Source organism: Protopterus annectens, chromosome 7.part0 (assembly GCF_019279795.1).
Source record: "Protopterus annectens isolate FY-2018-M chromosome 7.part0, PAN1.0, whole genome shotgun sequence".
Taxonomy (NCBI): Eukaryota; Metazoa; Chordata; order Ceratodontiformes; family Protopteridae; genus Protopterus; species Protopterus annectens.
The window spans coordinates 1503861512-1503882534 of NC_056739.1; the positions used below are offsets into that span (position 1 = coordinate 1503861512).

At 44.0% G+C, this 21023-nt stretch overlaps 1 protein-coding gene across 1 annotated transcript in view; it reads right to left on the reverse strand.

Moving 5' to 3' along the window:
• BRPF1 (bromodomain and PHD finger containing 1) overlaps positions 1-21023 on the reverse strand; it is a gene marked incomplete at its 5' end in the record, with an annotated part of 1674836 nt that overhangs the window by 730281 nt on the left and 923532 nt on the right. The gene's annotated exons all lie outside the window — the stretch shown is intronic.

A 21023-nucleotide genomic window follows, 5' to 3' on the forward strand; every position in this document is an offset into this window, starting at 1 on the left:
TCGAGTGTATTCACTGTTGCAGTCATCACCTTTGGGGTTATCTGCTTGCAGTAGCCCTCAGTCAGCCTGATTAACAAAGTCTTGGGTCCTGCGTTGGTTGCTGTCCCTTCTTCCATGACGTCAGGGGTATAAAATATGCAGCCGATGCCATTACATCAGTTTTTCTTGCCCCAGATGTCAGGTGCCCCCTTAATGGGAAGCAATTAAATTTATAAATATACAAGGTTTTACCTACAACAAAAAAGCAAATACACCAAAAAGCTTTTGAAGATAGTAAAGGAAGTAGAGGTATATCCAAAAAAGAAGGGGGCTGAAGGGAGGATAACAATGACTGCAACAGTGAATACACTTGAACATCTACATTTATGGTAAGTGTACACAACTGTACTATGTTCTTCTTGTTTCACTGTTGCAGTCATCACTTTTGGGTAGATTCCCAAACCTAAGGATGCGAGGAGGAATTTAAATAGAATTAGGACCAGCTAAAAGGCCCTGCAAGACTGCAGTGGCAAAGCCAGCTCTGGATTTAGAGAAAATTGGCAATTGTAATGCTTGGTGAAAGTATGTACAGAACTCCAAGTAGCAGCTTCTAGGATGTCCCTGGTAGGGACGCCTCCTAGAAAGGCTTGTAGAGGTAGATGCAGCCTTGGTAGAGTGGGGTCTGATCCCCTGTGGGATAGGTTTTCCATGGTATTTGTAGCAAAAAAGAATGCAATGGCGTATCCATTTGGAAATGGTTTGCTTTGAAATAGCCTTCCCCTCTGCCCCTGCAGCAAATGCCACCAGCAGTTGGTCAGATTTCCTTTGAGGTTTAGTTCTGTCCAAGTAGAAACTAAGTTGTCTGTGCACATCTAAGGAGTACAGAATCTGTTCCCCTTTGTTCTGTGGGTTAGGAAAGAAGGCTGGCAAATGTATGGACTGATTAAGGGCCACACTGGATACCACCTTGGGCATGAAGGAGGGATTAGTCCTGAGGGACACACTGTCCGCATGAAAGATGATGAAAGGCTCCACTGCCATGAGGGCCTGTAATTCAGGTACCCTTCTTTCTGAAGTGATTGCTAAAAGAAAAGCTGTTTTCCAAGAAAGGAATTTTAAGTCTGCAGTGGCAGCTGGCTTGAAAGGAGGAAGGGTGAGCTTTTCCAATACAAAGTTGAGGTCCCAGGCTGGAGTTGGAGCTCTCCTGGGTGGTCGTAGATTTTTGGCCCCTCTGAGGAACTGCTTAAGCAATGGGTGAGAGAAGAGGGGTGGTTCTGTGTTATAATGAGCTGAGATGGCTGAGGCATGAATTTTGGAGGAGGAGAAAGACAGGCCCTTATGAAGCATCTCAGATAATTATTGTAAGATCTGATGTAAATTGGGTACTGTTGTGCTCATCCCTTGAGACTGGTTCCAGGCACAGAATCTTTTCCATTTTTCAGTGTAAGACTTTCTGGTACTAGGCCTCCTTACCTCTAAAATGATATCCATCACTGGTTTACTGAGGGATGGTAAAGGAGAAATTATGTAATTAGCCAGGCTGCTAGATTCAGTGTTTGAAGTTGAGGATGCAGAATTTGGTTCTCCTGCTGAGAAAATAGAGTAGGAGTCTGAGCCATGTGGTCCACAGTGACACTGCGCAAGAGTGGGTACCAGTGTTAGCGTGGCTAGTCTGGTGCAATCAAAATAGTCCTTGGTATGTCTTGTTTGATCTTTAGTAGTACTTTGGAGAGCAGAGGCAGAGGAGGAAAGGCATAAACTGATAGGTTTTTCCAGCTGAAGGACAGAGCATCCACTTTCCAAACTTGTTTGTGGGGGGTTCTTGTGCAGAATTTGTCCAACTGATAGTTTTGGGGGGAGGCAAACAGGTCTATATCTGGGCTCCCCATTTGCTTGTCAACATGTTGAAAATCCTTGGTTCCAGTTTTCACTCGTGTGGGTCCATGAGGCATCTGCTTAGTTCGTATGCCAGTGAATTTAGTTTTCTTGGCAAGAATTGAGCTTGTAAATGTTCCTGATAGCTCAGGGCTGTATTCCACAATGCCATGGCTAGTCTGCAGAGGGGGTAAGAATGGGTACCCCCCTGCTTGTTTATGTACCACATAACAGTGGTGTTTTCCGTCTTTATCATTAATTGTCCTGGAAGGATGTGGTCCTTGAAGGCTGTCAGAGCATTCTGTGCAGCTAACATTTCTTTTTGATTGATATGCAGGTGTATTTGACTTGGGTTCCATTTGCCCTGAACGCACTTCCCTGCCAGGTGGGCCCCCCATGCATAGTCTGATGCATCTGTTGTTAAGGTTTGGACGGCAGGGGATAGTGTGAATGCTAGTCCCCCTGTTTTGGTGGCAGGCCTCTGCCCACCAAAGGAACTCTAGGCGTAGGCAAGGTATGATAGGAATAATTGCCTCTAGATCCTGTGAATGTTGACACCATAAGCTTTTGAGATACCATTGCAGTTTCCTCATATGGAATTAGAAGATTGCAGGAGGCCATGAACCCCAAGGCTTGTAGTATTTGCCTTGCAGAAAACTGGGTTTTTGTGGCCACTTGTTTGAAGTAAGTTGTCAAATGAATCCGTTTCTACGGCGTGAGGAAAGCCATCTGGGAAGCTGTATTCAAGCTTGCTCCCAGGAATATAATTTGCTGACAGGGTACCAGTTAAGATTTCTTTTTGTTTATGGTGTACCCCATACAACTCAGTATCCTTTGAACAAAGGCCAGATGATTCAAAAGTATGCCCTGGCTTTCTGCCTGAATTAGACAATCGTCCAGATATGGGTATATTTGAATATTTACCTGCAGAATGCAATGACTGAAGCTAGGCACTTTGTGAATACCCTGGGTGCAGTAGATAAGCCAAAGGGCAGTGCAAAGAACTGATAGTGCATGTAGCCTGCTTTGAAGCGTAGGTATTTTCTGCAAGACTCCCTGATAGGGACCGTGCAGGTATGCTTCTTTCAAGTCTAGTGTTGCCAACCATGCATCTTTGCCTAGCATAGGAAGTAGCTCGTGAAGAGTCAGCATCTTGAATTTTGGAAGCACCAGAAAGGTATTTAGAGTAGAAAGGTGCAGGAGGACACCATGTATTGCCTTGTCTGGGTACGAGGAAATGTCTCGAATAGAACCCTTGCCCCTTTTCCTCTTCTGGTACCAATTGAATAGCCCCCATGCTTGAGAGAGAGAGTACTTGATTTTAGGCCTCTGTCCACTGATTTGGGGGTAGATCTGGCTAGCCGCTTGGTGTTGGTAAAGTGTGGAAGTGAAATCTGTATCCTTGGGACACGATATTTAAAACCCATCTGTCCTGGGTAATGAGTTCCCAGTTTTTGGCCTGCAGACCAATCTTTCCGCCTAAAGGAGCATTCAGTTGGGAAGTGTTTGGAAGTTTTAGAAGCAAGTCATTGAGACTGTTTTCCATGGGGGGGGGTCTTACTACTCCCTGATTTGGGTGCGGAAGCCCCCCACTGCTTAGTCTTGTGTGTCCCCTGGGACTGAAACCTGGCGTTTCTGCTGTGTCTGGGTTTCACTTGAAAAGACTTTGAAGAGGCTGGAAAGGACCAATTCTTAGAGGGCCAGTGCCTACTAAATCTAGGTGGCAAAAATTGTAAGAAATCTAACAGTTTGCATAGATTTAGCTTTATCTTCCAGCTTTTTAAGAACTTCCTCAGCCCTGTTGCCAAACAGGCAGTCCTGACTTAGGGGAGCATCCAACAACTTAGCTTTAACATGATCAGGTAAAGACTGCTCCTTAAGCCAAGCATGCCTTCTGAGCACAGAACCAGTAACAGTAGCCCTGCAAGAGGCCTCTAAAGAATCAAATCCACAATGCAAAGTATGTTTTCCAACCTGTTCAGCAGAATGCATTAAATCCTGTAATTCTTTATTTTCCGCACAGTCAGGAATCAACATCATTTTCTGTTTAAGCAATCCAATAACATGTTGTTGATACTTCAACATATGAAACTGGCAGTTTAAATCCCTAACAGCCAAGGTTGCAGAAGTGTAAAAACCTTGTTACCCCATCTATCCAGATCCCTGGAGACTCTATCAGGAGAGGTAGGATTTTTAGCAGTAGAAGCCTTAATTCCCTTGGGTCCCAGTGAAATAGTCTCTGGATCCGCAATTGGATTTTTAAAAAGGAACTTGTGTGAATCAGGAACCCTGTAATAGCGGTCAGGTTTTCTGGGAGCAGGAGGCAAGGAATCAGGGGCCAAACTAGATTCCGAAAAAGCATCAACAATGTCTAGTACTGGAGGAATAGCTAAAGGCCTATGCTGAGGCAGGTGTAAGTAATCCCTAAGCCTCTTTTGAATCAGAAAAATCCTGGCTTTCCCAGTGGAAATGCTCCCTTAGAGTATGTAAGGTTTCACCAAAAGAAAAATCCTCTGGAGGGGAAGCAGAGGGAATAGAGTCCTCTGCATCCGAATCCTCATAAGTAGATATGGGCAAATCCAGATCATCGGAAGAATCGGAAAAATCAGAATCCTGCTCAGAAGATTCATAAACAACTTCAGTCCCAGGTCTTTTAGAAGGGGAAGGGGCTAGCTTCCCCTGATTAGCGTTATAAGATCTTCAGCCATTCTTATTTGCTCTTTAGGCATAGAGGTCTGAGCATGCAGCCTGGGCGTCGTTTTTTTAGGCATGGTTCGAGATTTAGGCCTAAAAGGCGGTGGAGGCGTCGGTTTAATATGCAAGTCCGTAGGCCTGAAAATACCCTCAGAAGCCGGTGCCTGCACAGCGGCTCCAGACCCATCCAAGGTAGAGACATTCGCAGGTTCCATAGTTGAAGCATCTCACGGCATACTGGACTCCGAATGGGTCTCAGTAGAGGAATGCGAATCAGAAGTAGCAGGTATCAGGGGCTGCGAAAGCGCCTCAATGAGTACCGGCGAACTGGCGACCAGCTTAGAAGCTTCATTGACAGTTTTGGACCACAGCAGCCTGTCTCTGTCTTTATCCTTGCTTTTTTCGAAATCCTGATAGTCAGATGGCTAACAGACATTTCTGGATAATTAAACTGACAACCAAAATATTTTGAGGCGAAAATATACTGATGACGGATAGTGCACTGATTAAATAAAGCACAAAACAGACAGCACGGTACGTTGTGGTCAGGGCCTAGGCAAGGAATACAAAACAAATGAAAATCTTTATGAGGTATTTGCTTTCCACAAGTAATGCAATTAACTTTTACTGACATCGGTAAGGAGCAAGAAAAAGTTTCCCCAATGGGGTACTTAGTTTTAGTTGAAGACTTCGGTTCTGAAACTCAAAAATGAAAATTTTAGGAGTCAGCCGACCAGCACTTGCTAACTGCTACTGCTTCGGGCACCACAGGCAAGAAAGACTGATGTAATGGCGTCGGCTGCATGTTTTATACCCCTGATGACCTGACGTCATGGAAGAAGGGACAGCAACCGACGCAAGACCGAAGACTTTGTTAATCAGGCCGACTGAGGGCTATTGCAAGCAGATAACCACAAAAGTGATGACTGCAACAGTGAAACATGAAGAACATCCATGAGATCCAGCTTCATACAGGTCCATTTGAATACTAAACCATGATAATAAAGTGCATGTCTATAATGGCTAAAAGAATGGCAAGTGTGATCCCAAAATTGGTAGATATGGATAAATGTGATTTTGTGGAGGGAAACATTTGACAACATTAACAGAACCGTTGATGGTCCAGAGGAAAGCAGAATGTAAGAAAATAGCATTGTTGTTGGTGGGTCTTGATGAAAAGAAAGCATTTGACAGAGTAAGCCAGCACTGTATTAGGATGGCAATTGAAGCATTTGCACTCCCGGATAACCTTTTAAGGATGATTAAGAGGATAGACGAGGGATTGGAGGCGAAAATTAAAGTGAGTGGGGTCCTCTCTGATAATTTCTGCTCGAGCAGAGGAACCAGGAAGGGGTGTCATCTTTCTCCTTTGTTAATTGCATTTTATTTAGAACCACAGGCAAAGAATACAAGGGACTCAGAAATTCAAGGATATAACTTCTACGGCAGTCAATACAAGTGGATTCTATTTGCAGATATTACTTTATACCCGACAAAAACAGAAAGAAATTTGTTGTGGAACATTTTGAGACAGTTTCAAACCATTTCAAGTTTCAAAATTAATGAAGCTAAAAGAAATCATTATCAGAAAATTATGTACCCACATACAAATTCAGTAATGTCCACATTTATGGGGACATGATAAAATGAAGTACTTAGGAGTAAGGATTAAAAATGATTCTGGTGTGGTAGCTAAGGATATGTGGGAAGAGACTAAAACAATAATACAAAAATGGAGAAAATGGAAGCTCTGTCACATACACAGTAAGATACAAGCAGTTAAAATGTTTTTAGTCCCTTTAGTCTTATACACAGGCCAGTTATACTTTTATCAACTGGAGAAGTTGTGGTTAGCAATTTAAGAGCTGAAGGATGTTATCTGGAAGGGGAATACTGCAAGAGTCAAGTGGGATAAACTGATTCTTCCAACAGAACAAGACAGACTGGGATTACCCAATTTAAAGGGGTATTTCAGGGCAACATAGTTAAGGCTCTTATACACAGCACAAGCAAAAAAAAAAGAATAGTGTAAGAACTTACCATAACCTTAGATGCCCTCTTCCATGTTGCAGTATTCATAACAGTAGGGAGGTTGCTGCCTGCAGCGCCACCATCCGGCCAGTACACCAAAGTCTTTATTCCAGGAGGGTATGTGTGACGTCCCTTACCAGGGCCATAAACCGACGTTGGGTATAAAAGTGACAACTGCACGTACTCTCATCAGAATGTTTTGCCGCATACAGTAGTGCTCCTGTGGGTTAAGGGGGGTCCTACTTGGAGACCCTTAGACTTACTTGTAGGCCAGGCCCAGGGTAGTAGGTTGGCTGTGCTGAAAGTGGAGACTGGGGAAGAGAATGACTATGCCCCCACAGGTAGGCCATGGTGTGACAGTTAGGAAAGGTACAGGGGTAGGTGGGTGGGGCTGAATACTACAACATGGAAGAGAAGGACATCTAAGGTTATGATAAGTTCTTAAACAACTATTCTATGTCCTTCTATTCTCATGTTGCAGTATTCATAACAGTAGGGAGAGTACCAGAGCTTTAGGTATGAACTTGGGTGGAGGAGTGGTTTCTGTGGTCAACCAAGCCTTGGGCAATTGACCTGGCAAAACCTGCTGTTGCTCTGGAGGCCATGTCCAGCTTGTAGTGCTTGGCGAAGGTGTGGCCCGAGGTCCAAGTGGCTGCTTCTAAAATGGAGGTGAAGTCAATGCCTTTGAAAAAGGCAGTAAAGGAGGCAGCTGCCCTGGTAGAGTGAGGTTTAACGTGACCCTGCAAGGATTTTCCATGATGGGAGTAGCACAAAGTAATGGGTTTAGAGATCCATGAGGAAATGGTCTATTTGGAGACTGCCTTCCCTAAGGCTCTGGGATGGAAGGAGATGAATAATTGGCCAGATTTTCTAATAGATTTGTTTTTGTCTAAGTAGTATGCGAGTTGCCTGTGTACATCCAAGGAATGAAGAGCCCTCGCTGAGGAGTTTTGTGGATGAGGGTAGAAAACTGGTAGGTTAATGGTTTGATTTAATGAAAGTTCATTAACTACCTTGGGCATCATGAAGGAAGGGTTGGTCCTGAGAGCAACTCTGTCCTTTTGGAAAACTAGTTAAGGAGAGGTAGCCATAAGGGCTTGTATCGCTGAAATTCTCCTGGCGGAGGTAAGGGTCACTAGCAGAACTGCTTTCAGGGAAACTGAGTGAGCTGGTTCAAAAGGAGGTAACGTTAATTTTTCTAATATGAAATTGAGGTCCCAAGGAGGGGGAATAGGTCTCCTGGGGGGTCTAATATGAAGGACTTCTTTCAGAAAAAGCTTGACTTCCTGTCTGGATGCCAGAGGAGGTGATATGGGCAGACAAGCAGAGATGGCAGATAAGTGGACTTTGACTGAAGAGAAAGTTAGTCCTGAGTGGAGTAGCTCACACAAACAGGACAGGACAATTGGTATAGGAGTAATAAAAGGGTCTGGATTTTTCCTTTGACACTACTTTCTGTGCCACTTTGACACACAGTTTCACCTGGCATTAGGTTTTCTGGCCTGGTGCAGAACACTGAGTACGTCCTCTGAATATACGTGTCTGCAAGGGATTAGAACCCTATCACCCATAAGGTCAGTTTCAGGTTGTTCACCTGTGGTTGAAGTAGGGATCCCCTGTCCTGTGTGAGCAGGTCTAGTCAGTGGGGTAAACCGTGATTGCCCTTGGCTAGTATGTGGAGGAGGGGAAACCAATGCTGTCTTGGCCAAAATGGGTCACCAGTAGGATTTTGGGTTTGACCTTCTGAATTTTCAGAAAGACTTTCTGAATTAGTGTGAAAGGAGGGAAGGAGTAAATGTACATTCACCCTCCCAAGAGAAGGAGAATGCATACACTTTCCAAGCTTGTGGATGTGGATCCCTTGTGCAGAAGCTGGGCATTTGTTCTGGGGGGAGGCAAAGAGATCTGCTTGTGGAATACCCCACCTGTGTATCAGGTCCAGGAAATCCTCTCTCTGAAGCATCCATTCGTGAGAAGGGGCCGAGGTTCTGCTGAATTTGTCTGCTATAACATTCTCTGTTGAGGAGATGTATACTGCTACCACGTGGACCTGGAGAGAGGATGCCAAGTTCCAAATCTGGATGGACAGGCTGCATAGGGGGTAGAACCTTGTCCCCCCTTGCTTGCTAATGTACCGCAGGACAAACATATTGTCTGTGATTACTTTTAGGGTTCCTGGCAGGAGAGTAGATTTGAAGGTTAGAAGAGCTAATAGTAATGCCCTCATTTTAACGATGATAATGTGGCCCTTTTGTCTTAAAGTTGACCATTTGCCTTGTACTAAGAATCGTTTCTGGTCTGTTAGGAGCACTGCACCTCACCCCAGGTCTGACGCATCTGTGGAGACCTGTTGTTGGGGGGCTGGAACCTGTAGGTGGGTTTCTCTAGGTTGAGGTGCAGTGCTGACACCCACCAGTGGATTTCCTTTTTTAGGCACAGAAGTAAGGGAAGGGGTGAGTCCATGGGCTGGGAGTGTTGGCTCCATAGGTTTTTTAAAACTCACTGGATTTTGCACATGCCATGTGGCCTAACATTCTCAGGAATTTCTGAGCTGTCAAGCAGGAGTGGGTGAGGATCTGTGTGAAGTATAGACAAAGGTCTTTGATCCTTTGGTCTGGGATGACGGCTTTCATATTGTCTGTTCGGATCAAAACTAAGTCCTAAAAGGGGGTCAGGTGAGAATTTTCTTGGTTTAGGGTGAACCCTAGTTGAGTTAGAGTGAAAGACACCTGTTGTAGGTGAAGTAGAAGAACTTGGCAGTCTTGATGAAGGATAAACAGGTCGTCTAGGTTTGGGTATATCTGTATACCCTGGGTCTTGCAGTGAGCAGTGAAGGGGCTAGGCACTTTGTGAACACTCGAGGGGCACTGGAGCGAAGGCAAGGCAGAGAAATGAAAATGACAAGAGCCTATAGGAAAGCAGAGGTATCTTCCTGTAATTTGGATGGATAGGAATGTGGAGATAGGCATCCTTCAAATCCAGGGCTACTATGAATGCTTGTGGGAGTATGACTGGTAAGATAAAGGGCAAGGTAATAATTTTGAAGCTGCGAACTTTGAGGAAGAGGTTGAGGAAAGGTAAGTTTAGGATTGGCCTCCAAGGGCAGTCTTTCCTTGGTACAAGAAACATCCTGGAGTAAAAGCCAATGTTTCTTTGTGGGGCGGGTACCTGTTCTATGGTACCCTGAGTCAGGAGTTGTTGAATGATGGCTGGAAATAGGTGGATTTCGTTCTTTGGTGGTTGGGGAATACCTCGGAAAGGCGGAAGCATCCACCAAGTTATGAAATATCCTCTCTGAATGATGGAGAGGACCCATTGCTCTGCTGTGATTATCCAGCAGGAGGGTAGGGAGTGGATGAGATGAAGGGATAAAGGTGTGTTTGGGTTCAAAGGAGGTGAGTCACAGTGGAGGTGGTCTGGATTGGTCAGACTGACTACGAAAGGATGTAGTGGAGGAGCTGGTGGGGAAACCTGGGATTAGAATTTTTTCTGGGTTGTCTACGTCCCTTAGATTGAGGAGCAGTGTGAAAGGACTGTCTTCTAACAAAAGAAGGCTTCTGTGAATTAGTTCCTATGGTATCTAAGAATAGGGGATGCCAGAAGATGTTTGAGATTTTGTAGTTCCTTTCCCTTTTTCATGAAGGGATTTGAGGAGCTCAGCAGAATCCTGTCAAAAGAGGGCCTTATGGTCCAAGGGTGCGTCAAGTAATTTTGTCTGTACATCCATGGGGAGAGGTTGAAGCCTTACCCAGGAGTATCACCTTAGAACAGATCCTGAAGCAGCTGATTTTGATGAAGCTTCCACAGCATCATAACTGCACTTAATGGAGTGCCTAGTCACTTGGGATGCTGTGGAAAGCAGAGTGTTGACTTGGGCTTTTATGGGAGAATCCAGTACCTCGGACAGGAAGGCAGAGGCTTTGGAGATGGTATCTAGGACATACCTAGCCATATGTTTGATAGTTGAGGGCCCTTATAGCCAGAGTAGAGGAGGTATACACTTTCGTCCCTAGTCTGTCCATGAATTTGTTGTCTTTATCCGTTGGGTAAAGGGCAGCAGAAGGCAATTGTCTTGAAGTTTTGTCTGCAGAGACAGCTATAACAGCTGGGTCTGCTGGAGGGTTTCTAAAGAGGAACTGGGTGTCCCGGGGGACCTTATAAAAACAGTCTGGGCATTTACAGGCTGGTGGTTGTGTGTCAGGAAACTGAGAAGCAGCCAAAAAAGCATCCTGGAAGGCAGGTAATAAAGGGGGGGACAGCAGATGGAAATGGTTGCTCCATTTGTAAAAGGTCAAAATACCTTTTCTTGGAGTCAGAAACTTCTAATGCCTGCCACTTAAAATGTTCCCTCATGAGGGAGTGTCCCCAAAGGTAAATTCTTCTCCTGGGGACTCAGGAGAAATGGAATCCTCCTCCTCTGGGGTGATGAAATCCTTGGGGGAATCTATTTGGGTTTCATAAGAAAAGGATTCCTCAGAAGAGGAGTAGTCTTCCTCAGATACCTGTAAGGGTGGCTGAGGTGAGAGGGTAGGGGGCAGCTGCGTCTGCAAGGCCTGAAATGCCTTACAGGCACTTTGTGAGAACACTTCCCAACCAGGAACTGGTTGAAGTTCAGGGTGCTTAGTTTTTTTGTTTTCTCTTCAAAGGAGTAGCTGGTGGAGAAAGCATTGAGGTAGACGTCTGTTTAGTAGGAAGAGAAGGAGCAGGGCCATCTGACTGAGTGAGTCATGGTTCCCCTCTGCCATCAGGATCTGATGGCTGATTAGCCTCAGCAGATGTACATGCGGTTTCCAGCATCCCAGCTTCCATTAAGGTTCCCGGGCCTAGTTTGGAAACCGTCGTCTGAGAGGACTCCAGGTTTCAAGAGCCTCAAGAACCTGCTCGGACACCTGAGGCACAGCTTTGGGATTCTGGCCTAATTTTCTTGGCCTTCTTCCTCGGCGGATCAGCAGACGGGTCTACTCCTCCTTCCATACAATGTGCTAAATGACAAAGCCTTTGATTTTCTAAATACAATTTCAGTGCCGCCAGGCAGCTACGAAGAGTTTTGGGGAAGAAAGATTTGCAAACAGGGCAGGATGTATGGTCGTGGGCTTCACCTAAGCAAAATACGCACTTCTTGTGCGTGTACTTGAGGAATTTGTCTCCCACAAGCACACTTCCCCTTTCTAGCTGACATGCAAGTCTAAACTGTAATCAAAATCAAGGAAAAAAAAAACCAACAGAGCACTTATCTGCATCGGTCGAAGCAGTCTGGTTTTGAACAGAATCGTAACCAGTCATCTGAAGAAATGCGATTTGTTTATGGAACTGGCAAACAGGAGTCGGACGTTAACTGCGGCCGAAAAATTCTGATGAGAGTACCTGCAGATGTCATTTTTATAGCCATCGGTTTATGGCCCTGGTAAAGGACGTCACATGTACCCTCCTGGAACAAAGACTTTGGCATACTGGCCGGATGGTGGTGCTGCAGGCAGCAACCTCCCTACTGTTATGAATACTGCAACATGAGAAAAGAAGAACATCTATAATTCAAAGTGGAAAGGTATGATGATGATACAGGAGAGGGAAGCTCAAGAAAGAAGGATAGGCTGGGATTTTGGATGCAGACCTTTAAGGAGAATAATCATACAGAATATTATATTCATAAAATAGCAGAAAATATTCTAAGAACTAAGCCAACACTGGAATGGAAACAGGAGATTCTACCGATAGGGATGACTGCAATTAGGGATATAGACAACAGGCAAGAGGGGACTGGAACTTATTGGAGAAAACTGGCAAAGGAACCACGGTACTGGCAGCAAATAACTACAGAGATAAAGGTAACAGAATGGGAAGACTCCAAAAATGTACTTGGATTGCAGGTTAGAGATTCCCTTCCCTATCAAGGATTGATATCAGAGTATAGGCAAAGAGAAAGAAACAGTGGGGTCCTAAACGAAAGACCAACACTTGCAGAGTTTTAGTAGAGTCTAGAACAGAAGTTGCCATTAAGAAAGGAATAGTTAGTAGAGCATATAAAATATTGCACGACAACTATAAGAATCGATCAGAGAAGGTTAGGAAGGATTGGGAAGAGAGATTAGATAAGCAATTCACAAAGAAACAATGGGGATATGTATATCTCCCAAATATGCAACAAAATTCAGAAGATTTAGGATCTTTGCCTGGAAGTGTTTACATAGGTATATTTATACCCCAAGCAGACTTCAAAGAATTTTTCCTTAGGGAGACAGCAAATGTTGGAGGTGTGATGGGGGGAAAAAAAAGAGGTAATTGGGAGTGTAAAGAGTTGGCAGTCATTAAAGATTCCCTGCACACTGCTCTGTCAGAGTTGCTGGGTGAACAAATTAGAGTAACATAATTGATGAGAGTAAAATGATTATTTTGAGCTATGATACAGAATCGGAATTGCCTATACATAGTAAGAACTTGCTGAGTCTAATTACAATGGCTGCCAAAAAAGCAATTACTAGAAAATGGAACTCAAAGTCTAAATCAACTTTACTAGTAGCAGCGAAGATCGTAACAGAGATAAAAGTAGAACTGGGATACTTAGAAAAGGGTAGGAGCAAATTATACAGGAAAAAATGGGAAATGTGGGATCATTATGTAGAGGAGGAATGAGGTTTAAAAGAAGGCAGGATTTGAATGAGATATGTAATGGTGGACTAAAATGACTGGCTATATTAAAAGTGATGTATAATGTTTACAGCTACAGTTGTCTCGGCACGGTTTGCAGTGTATAATGTTTGCAACTGAGACTGTATCGCTATGGTTTATTTTCATTTATACAAATGTAACATGGCCTATGCGATGCATGATAATTAAATAAAATTTTCTTTTTTTTTTTTTTTTTTTTTTTTTTTAAGAAACATGTCCTTCCTGCAACCAGAGCTATACTCACGTTTCCAGAATGCATACTCATTTCTCAAATCCATGGCCTAAAAAGGGAAGTGGTGGCATCATCCATATCAGATGTAATGTTCCAACAAGATGTGTATGATGGGCAGGCTGCAGACAGGAAATCATCATATACACCAAATGCTAGACATGCATTTCCTGTGTTATCCTATCTTATTTGTAGTATTCTTACAACCCCTCCCCCCCAAAAAAGATCTCTGATAAAAAAAAAAAAAAAAAAACTACAAAGTACAGTTTTGTACCTACCATAAATGTAGATGTTCGAGTGTACACCCTGCTGCAGTCATCACACTTGGGGTTATCCTGTAGTCAGGCAGTCCCCGCAGTCGGCCGGAATTCCAAAGTCTTGGTCCGGCGTCGGTTGCTGTCGCTTCTTCCCTGACGTCAATGCGCCAGGGGTATAAATAATGCATCCAACGCCATTTTCTTCAGTTTTTCTTGCCCCAGATGTCAGGTGCCCCCAAAAAGGTGGTCAGAAATTAGTACCAAACTAAGTAAATTTTGCACAAACACAAAATCCCTCCAGCTATAAGCAAATACATCAGGAAGGTATTGTAGAGATTTAGCCAGTTAGATCAGAAGGGACGGAGGGAGGGTAACCTGGACTGCAGCAGGGTGTACACTCGAACATCTACATTTATGGTAGGTACAAAACTGTACTATGTTCATCGTGTTACCCTGCTGCAGTCATCACACTTGGGTAGAATCCCAAAGCTAAGGATGGGTGGAGGAGTCATAGAGGGTTAGAGGAGGCTAGAAGGCCCTGCAGAACTGCAGTGGCAAAGCCAGCCCTAGGTCTTAGAGTAAAGAGGTAAGTGATAGTGTTTGGTAAAGGTGTGTACTGAACTCCAAGTTGCAGCTTCCAAAATCTCCTTGGTTGGAACCCCCCTGAGGAAGGCTGTAGATGTAGCTTTTGCCCTGGTAGAGTGGGGCCTAATGGTAGCAGGAACTGGTTTTCCATGATGGGTATAGCAAAAACGAATGCAATGTCCTATCCACTTGGAAATGGTTTGTTTTGATATAGCCTTTCCTTGTGAAGCTGTAGCATAGGATACAAAGAGCTGGTCAGATTTTCTGAAAGCCTTAGTTTTATCCAAATAGTAACGAAGTTGCCTGTGAATGTCCAAGGAATGCAGGAGTCTTTCTCCTTTGTTCTGTGGATTTGGGAAGAAGGTGGGTAAGTGGATGGTTTGATTTAAAGCCACACTGGAAACCACCTTAGGCATGAAGGAAGGATTAGTTCATAGAGAAACTGTCTTGATGGAAAATGAGGAAAGGTTCCACTGCCATTAGTGCCTGCAGCTCTGAGACTTCTAACTGAAGTTATTGCTAGCAGCAGGGCAGTCTTCCATGATAGGAACTGTAGATCTGCAGAGAAAGCTGGTTCAAAGGGAGGTAGGTAGCATGAGTTTTTCCAGAACAAAGTTGAGGTCCCATGTTGGTGTAGGTGCTCTCCTGGGGGCCTAATGTTTTTTGCCCCTCTGAGGAACTGCCTTAGAAGTGGATGAGAAAATAAGGGTGGATCCATGTTGTAGTGGGCTGAAATAGCTGATGCATGGATTTTAATGGAAGAAAAAGACAGTCCTTTGTGCAACATCTCAGTTAAATACTGTAGTATGTGAAGCATGCGAGGCTGAATTGTGTCTTGGCCTTTAGTTTGGTTCCAGGCACAAAACCTTTTCCATTTGTCCGAATAAGCCTTCCTGGTGCTGGGCCTCCTAGCTTCCAGAATGACATCCATGACTGCTTGGGAAAGAGGAGCTAGCTGGATGCTTAGTTGATTTGCCATGCAGCCAGGTTTAAGGTTTTGAGCTGGCTGTGAAGAATCTGATTGTTTTGCTGTGTGAGCAAATGGGTAATTTGTGGTAAAATCCAAGGTGGGTCCTGGGCCATATTCCTCAATAGCGGGTACCAGTGCTGGCATGGCCAGTCTGGGGCTATGAGTATCAGTCGTGGTCTCTCCTTCCTGACTTTTAGAGGCACCCTTGTGAGGAGAGGCAATAGATGGAAGGCATATACTGTCAGGTTTTTCCAGATGAATGAGCATGCGTCCACTTTCCAAGCTTGATGAAGTGTCCTTGTACAAAATTTTGTTAGTTGATAGTTTTGAGGGCTGGCAAACAGGTCTATGTCTGGAAGGCCCCATTTTTGAGTTATCATTGCAAATACTTGTGGATCCAGTTTCCACTCGTGGGGATCCATGATGTTTCTGTTGAGGTCTTCTGCCAATGTGTTCTTCTTTCCTGGCAGGAATTGAGCTTGTAACTGAAGTTGGTAAGCCAGAGCTGTGTTCCACAAGGTCATTGCTTGCCTGCATAAAGGGTAGGAGTGTGTACCCCCTTGTTTATGTACCACATTACTGTGGTGTTGTCCGTCCTTATTGTAAGTTGTCCTGGACGTAATAGATTCTTGAAGGCTGTCAGAGCATTCTGTACAGCTAGCATCTCTTTTTGATTGATGTGCAGATTCCTTTGATCTGCAGTCCATACGCCTTGAACGCACTGTCCTGCCATGTGTGCCCCCCAGGCATAGTCCAATGCATCTGTTGTCATAGTTTGCCTGGCTGGGGGCAAGGTGAAAGGCTGACCCTTGTTGAGGTGACATGCCTGTGACCACCATAGAAACTCCTGTTGTAGGCAGGGAATGAGAGATATTATTGTGTCCAAGCTGTGGCTGTGTTGAGACCATACGCTTTTTAGGTACCACTGTAATTTCCTCATATGCAGCTTTGCAAATGGTATTAGTAGTATACAAGATGCCATGAAGCCCAAGGCCTGCAGAATTTTTCTTGCAGGTAGTTGGGTCTTTGTTGCCACTGCTTTGAAATATTGAGTCAGTTGTATTTGTTTTTCTGGCGTCAGATAAGCCTTCTGGGCCGTTGTATTCAAGCTGGCACCCAGGAATGTCATATTTTGAGAGGGTACTAGTTTTGATTTCTTTTCGTTTACTGTGTACCCCAGGCAACTTAGAAGATGCTTTACAAAAGCCAGATGTTGTAAGAGGATGTCCTTGCTTTCTGCTTGGATGAAGCAGTCGTCTAGGTATGGGTAAATTTGAATTCCTCTTTGTCTGCAGTATGCAATTACTGGTGCCAGGCATTTTGTGAAGACCCTGGGCGCAGTAGATAAGCCAAACGGCAGTGCAGAGAATTGGTAATGGGTTGAACCTGCAATGAAACGTAGGGAGGTATCTTCTGCAATTTTGTCTGATAGGGACATGCAGGTATGCCTCCTTGAGGTCCAACGTAACTTGCCATGCTTCCTTGCCCAACATGGGAAGTAGCTGCTGAAGCGTTAGCATCTTGAATTTGTGCACTTGTAAGAAGGTGTTTAGAATTGAAAGGTCCAGAATTGGTCTCCAGGCATTGTCTTTCATGGGAACTAGAAAGAGTCTTGAGTAAAATCCTTGGCCTTGCTCTCGAGTAGGTACCAGTTGAATGGCTCTCATGTCCATGAGAGCTGTAATTTGTTTTTGTGCCTCTGCCCATTGATTTTGGGGCAGGTTTGGCATTCCTCTTTTCATTGGCAAGGTGTGAAAATGGAATCTGTATCCTCGTGAAATTATGTCTAGGACCCATTTGTCCTTTGTGACAATGTGCCAGTTGTCCGAAAAAAGTGCGAGTTTTCCTCCCAAGGGGGCTGCCAAGAGATTGTTGCTTGGTCAGATGAGGTGCAAGTCACTGAGTTTGCCTCCTTGGGACCTGTCTTCTCCTCCTCTGTGTTGCAGTGCCCCATTGGTGAGGTTTGTACTGGGCTTGAGGTTGTCCTCTGCCTCTTGGGACGTCTGTATTTACCCCTCTTGTAGTCTGTCAGTAGCTGGAAAGGACCAATTTTTTGTTGGCCAATTTCTGCTGAAGCGAGGGGGCTGTACCTGTAGGAAATCTTTGACTGTCTGCATGAATTTTGCCTTATCCTCCATTTTCTTTAAGACTTCTTCTGCTTTAACTCCAAAAAGAACATCCTGCTGTAAGGGAGCTTTGCTTTAACATGATCTGGCAGAGTTTGTTCCTTTAGCCAAGCATGCCTACGTATAACAGACCCAGTGACAGCTGCTCTGCAGGAAGCCTCTAAAGAATCAAACCCACATTGTAAAGTATGTTTGCCCACCTGTTCAGTTGCGTGCAACAGATCTTGCATTTCTTTCAATTCAGACTGTTGGAGTGTGCTCATTCTTTGTTTTAACTGAGATATAAGAAATTGCTGATACTTTAACATGTGAAATTGGCAATGTAGTGCCCTCATAGCTAGAGTGGCTGAGGTGTAAACCTTTTTCTCCCACCTGTCTAGTGCTCTGGAGTCCCTTTCAGAGGGTACAGGATTTTTTGCCAGAGAAGCCTTAGCCCCTTTGGGACCCTGGGAGATAGTCTCTGGATCAGCAACAGGGCTTTTATAAAGAAATTTGTGGGAATCAGGCACTCTACAGTATCTGTCAGGTTGGGCCGGGAGGCAGAGAGTCTGGGTTCAAACTGGATTCTAAGTAAACATCATCCACAATGTCTAAAACTGGGGGGATGGCAAGTGGTCTGTGTTGGGGGAGTAAAAGAAACTCTCTGAGCCTTTTCTTTGAGTCAGAGTAGTCCTGACCTTCCCAGTGAAAGTGTTCCCTCATAGTGTGTAAAGTTTCCCCAAAGGAGTATTCTTCAGGAGGAGAAGCTGAGGGAATGGAATCCTCAGCATCAGAATCTTCATAAGGGGAGGAGGAGTAATCCTGGTCCTCTGAGGAGCCTGAGAATGGACAGTTGTTCAGAGGATGCATAATCTTCCTCTTGTCTAGGCCTTTTGTCAGGAGGGGGTTGGGAACCCCTGATTAAAGAAATCAAATCTTCAGCCATTTTGAGCATCTGTTTCTTAGGCATGGGGCCTTGAATAGGGGACTGAAGTGCAGTCTTTTTAGGTTTAATAGGAGTCTTCGTCTTGGGGTACGTTTTAATGGTGAGCGTCGCCGGTCTGAAGATGGCTTCAGAAACCGACGGAGTTTCTGCAGCACCGATATCTTTTTCAGCGGTGTCGTCGGTAGGGGCTGAACAAAAAGGCTGCATCGGCCTGGTACTTTCCGCCAAAAGGTCCGAAGCGGTCTCAGGTTCCAGATCTGCGGTAGTCAGGGGCTGCGTCGGAGCCTCACTGAAGACCGGTGAACTGGAGACCATACCAGCCGAGGCCTCGGAGTCTGGCTTGGGTCTAGGCTGCCTGTCCTTATCCTTGCGTTTTTTGTGCATGCCGGTAGTCGGTTGCTCCGACGGCATAGTATAGTTAAATTTTCTACTGAAGTAGTGTCATGCGAAATCAAAGCGTCTTTTTATAGTACGCTTATTAAACCTAGCACAAAAACGACAACTGTGGTCTGGGCCTAGGCAAGGTATGCAGTAAGAATGAAAATCCTTATGAGGTATTTGCTTCCCACAAGAAATACAATTGTTAACTTTTTCTGACATCTGTCTGAGGCAAGAAAAGTTTCCCCAACGGGGTACTTAGCTTTATTGAAGACTTCGGTCTGAAATTCGAGTTCGAAAATCTCAGGAGTCGGCCGACCGGCACTTGCGAACTGCTTCTGCTTCGGGCACCACGCGGCAAGAAAGACTGAAGAAAATGGCGTTGGATGCATTATTTATACCCCTGGCGCACTGACGTCAGGGAGGAAGCGACAGCAACCGACGCCGGACCAAGACTTTGGAATTCCGGCCGACTGCAGTACCGCCTGACGACAGGATAACCCCAAGTGTGATGACTGCAGCAGGGTAACACGATGAACATCACTTGCTTATCTTCAGATAAGTCACTAATGTGAAGCCATGTGCGCTACTGTTCATCTCGCTATACAGGTCAGTTTACATAAACTACTTACATCTTGCCAAATGACTAGAGTTTGCTCAATCTTATCTACACCACCTCTCTGGTCAACACAGATCTAAACTACTTAAATCATTACATGAAGAACACGAAGTAGTGAAAACATAAATCTGCAATGCAAACCATAATGTCTATACAAACACCACTGTAAGACACACTGAAGCAGTTTTTTTTTCTTTTTTCAATGAAAACCACGGCAGCATTATACTACTACTGAGAACAACTTTAAACTAATAACGCAAGTAAATTGGATGGAATCAGAATGAGCAGCTCTATGCACTCAAACTCAAGTTACATTAGCAGTCCAACTCCTTGACAAAAAGAAAATTAAGGCATAAAGTTGTAGAAGTGCTGCCCATTGACAAGTCCACATTTTGGGTCAGACATGCCTGCTCAGTTAACTCAAGGTAACAGTTTCTCTCTACTATTAAAGGGGATAAGATACGAGGCTCAGAAAATGCACTGCTAAATATGTTTAATTACTTGTGGGAAACATTACATGGTTACAACATAAAAAATAGCAAAAGATCATTAAAGCATGAAAAACTGCTGTGTGAAAATTTAAAAAAAAATCATATGGGTAAAAAGGGTAAAATAATAACTTATACTTACTATAATTTGCTTTTCTGACAGCTTCAGCAATATCAATAAGTCAATCAGTGTAGACAGTGCTCCTTTACCTGGGGAACGACATGGCCTGAACTCTGTCATTTTGGGCACAAAGAGGATTTAAGTAACAACTCTTTCTGCCACCGTCAACAATGTCAGTAAAAAAACAATCAATGCGGACACACAGCACTTCTATACCTGGGGAATGGCACAGCCTGAAGTTTGCAATGTTGGGCACAAAAGGATTTAAGTAGCAACAGCTCCCTTGTCAAGACTGATTTGATCTTGAGTTACAAAAAGCTCAGACATCTTTCTTGAGCAGCTAAGAAAATCATTAAACAGAATAGTTGACTGTGACCTTTCTCATACAAATATTCTTACCTTGTGATGAAAGGGGCGTTATGTTACCCTCTATATCTGATACAAGACTTAGCTGAATCACTCTTCTCAATAAGACATCCCATACAAACAACATCTCTGAAGAATAACACAATGATGTTTGAGGAACGGCAAAACAATGTGTGAAGTAGATTATCTGAGAAAAGACAAACAAACAAAACTTAGTAACGCACATGGCATCTGCCAACACACATGCTTGCAGCCTGCTTGTATAGAAATACACAGAACAGAACGTTTGGTTATAAAGGAATGCCGGTAATTTAAGCTTTGAAACAAACCATAACTTTCTTATAACTGGCAAATATTTCATGTACTGCAAATTGGGCAATGGTTTCTCATATGAGTGGACTTTCGGGTAAACCTGTTGACAATGACTAAGTGAAAAGAAAAGGAAATTACTTCAAGTGCAAACAAATTTCTTCTTCTTGTAGACTCCTCATTGTCAACCAGAACTCATAACTAGGTTTTAGGGAGCAGTACACACAAAACAGAAATGCTGTTTATGAAATGGAATGAACATCCACAGTAGATTTATCCAGTGTACCAAACACATACAAAGAACATTTAATTACAGAGACAAGGGGATGTGTGGATTCCATTAATGTAGCAGTCTCATAAAACTTAAAAAGAACTGCAAGCTGCATCATACAAGAAATAAATGGC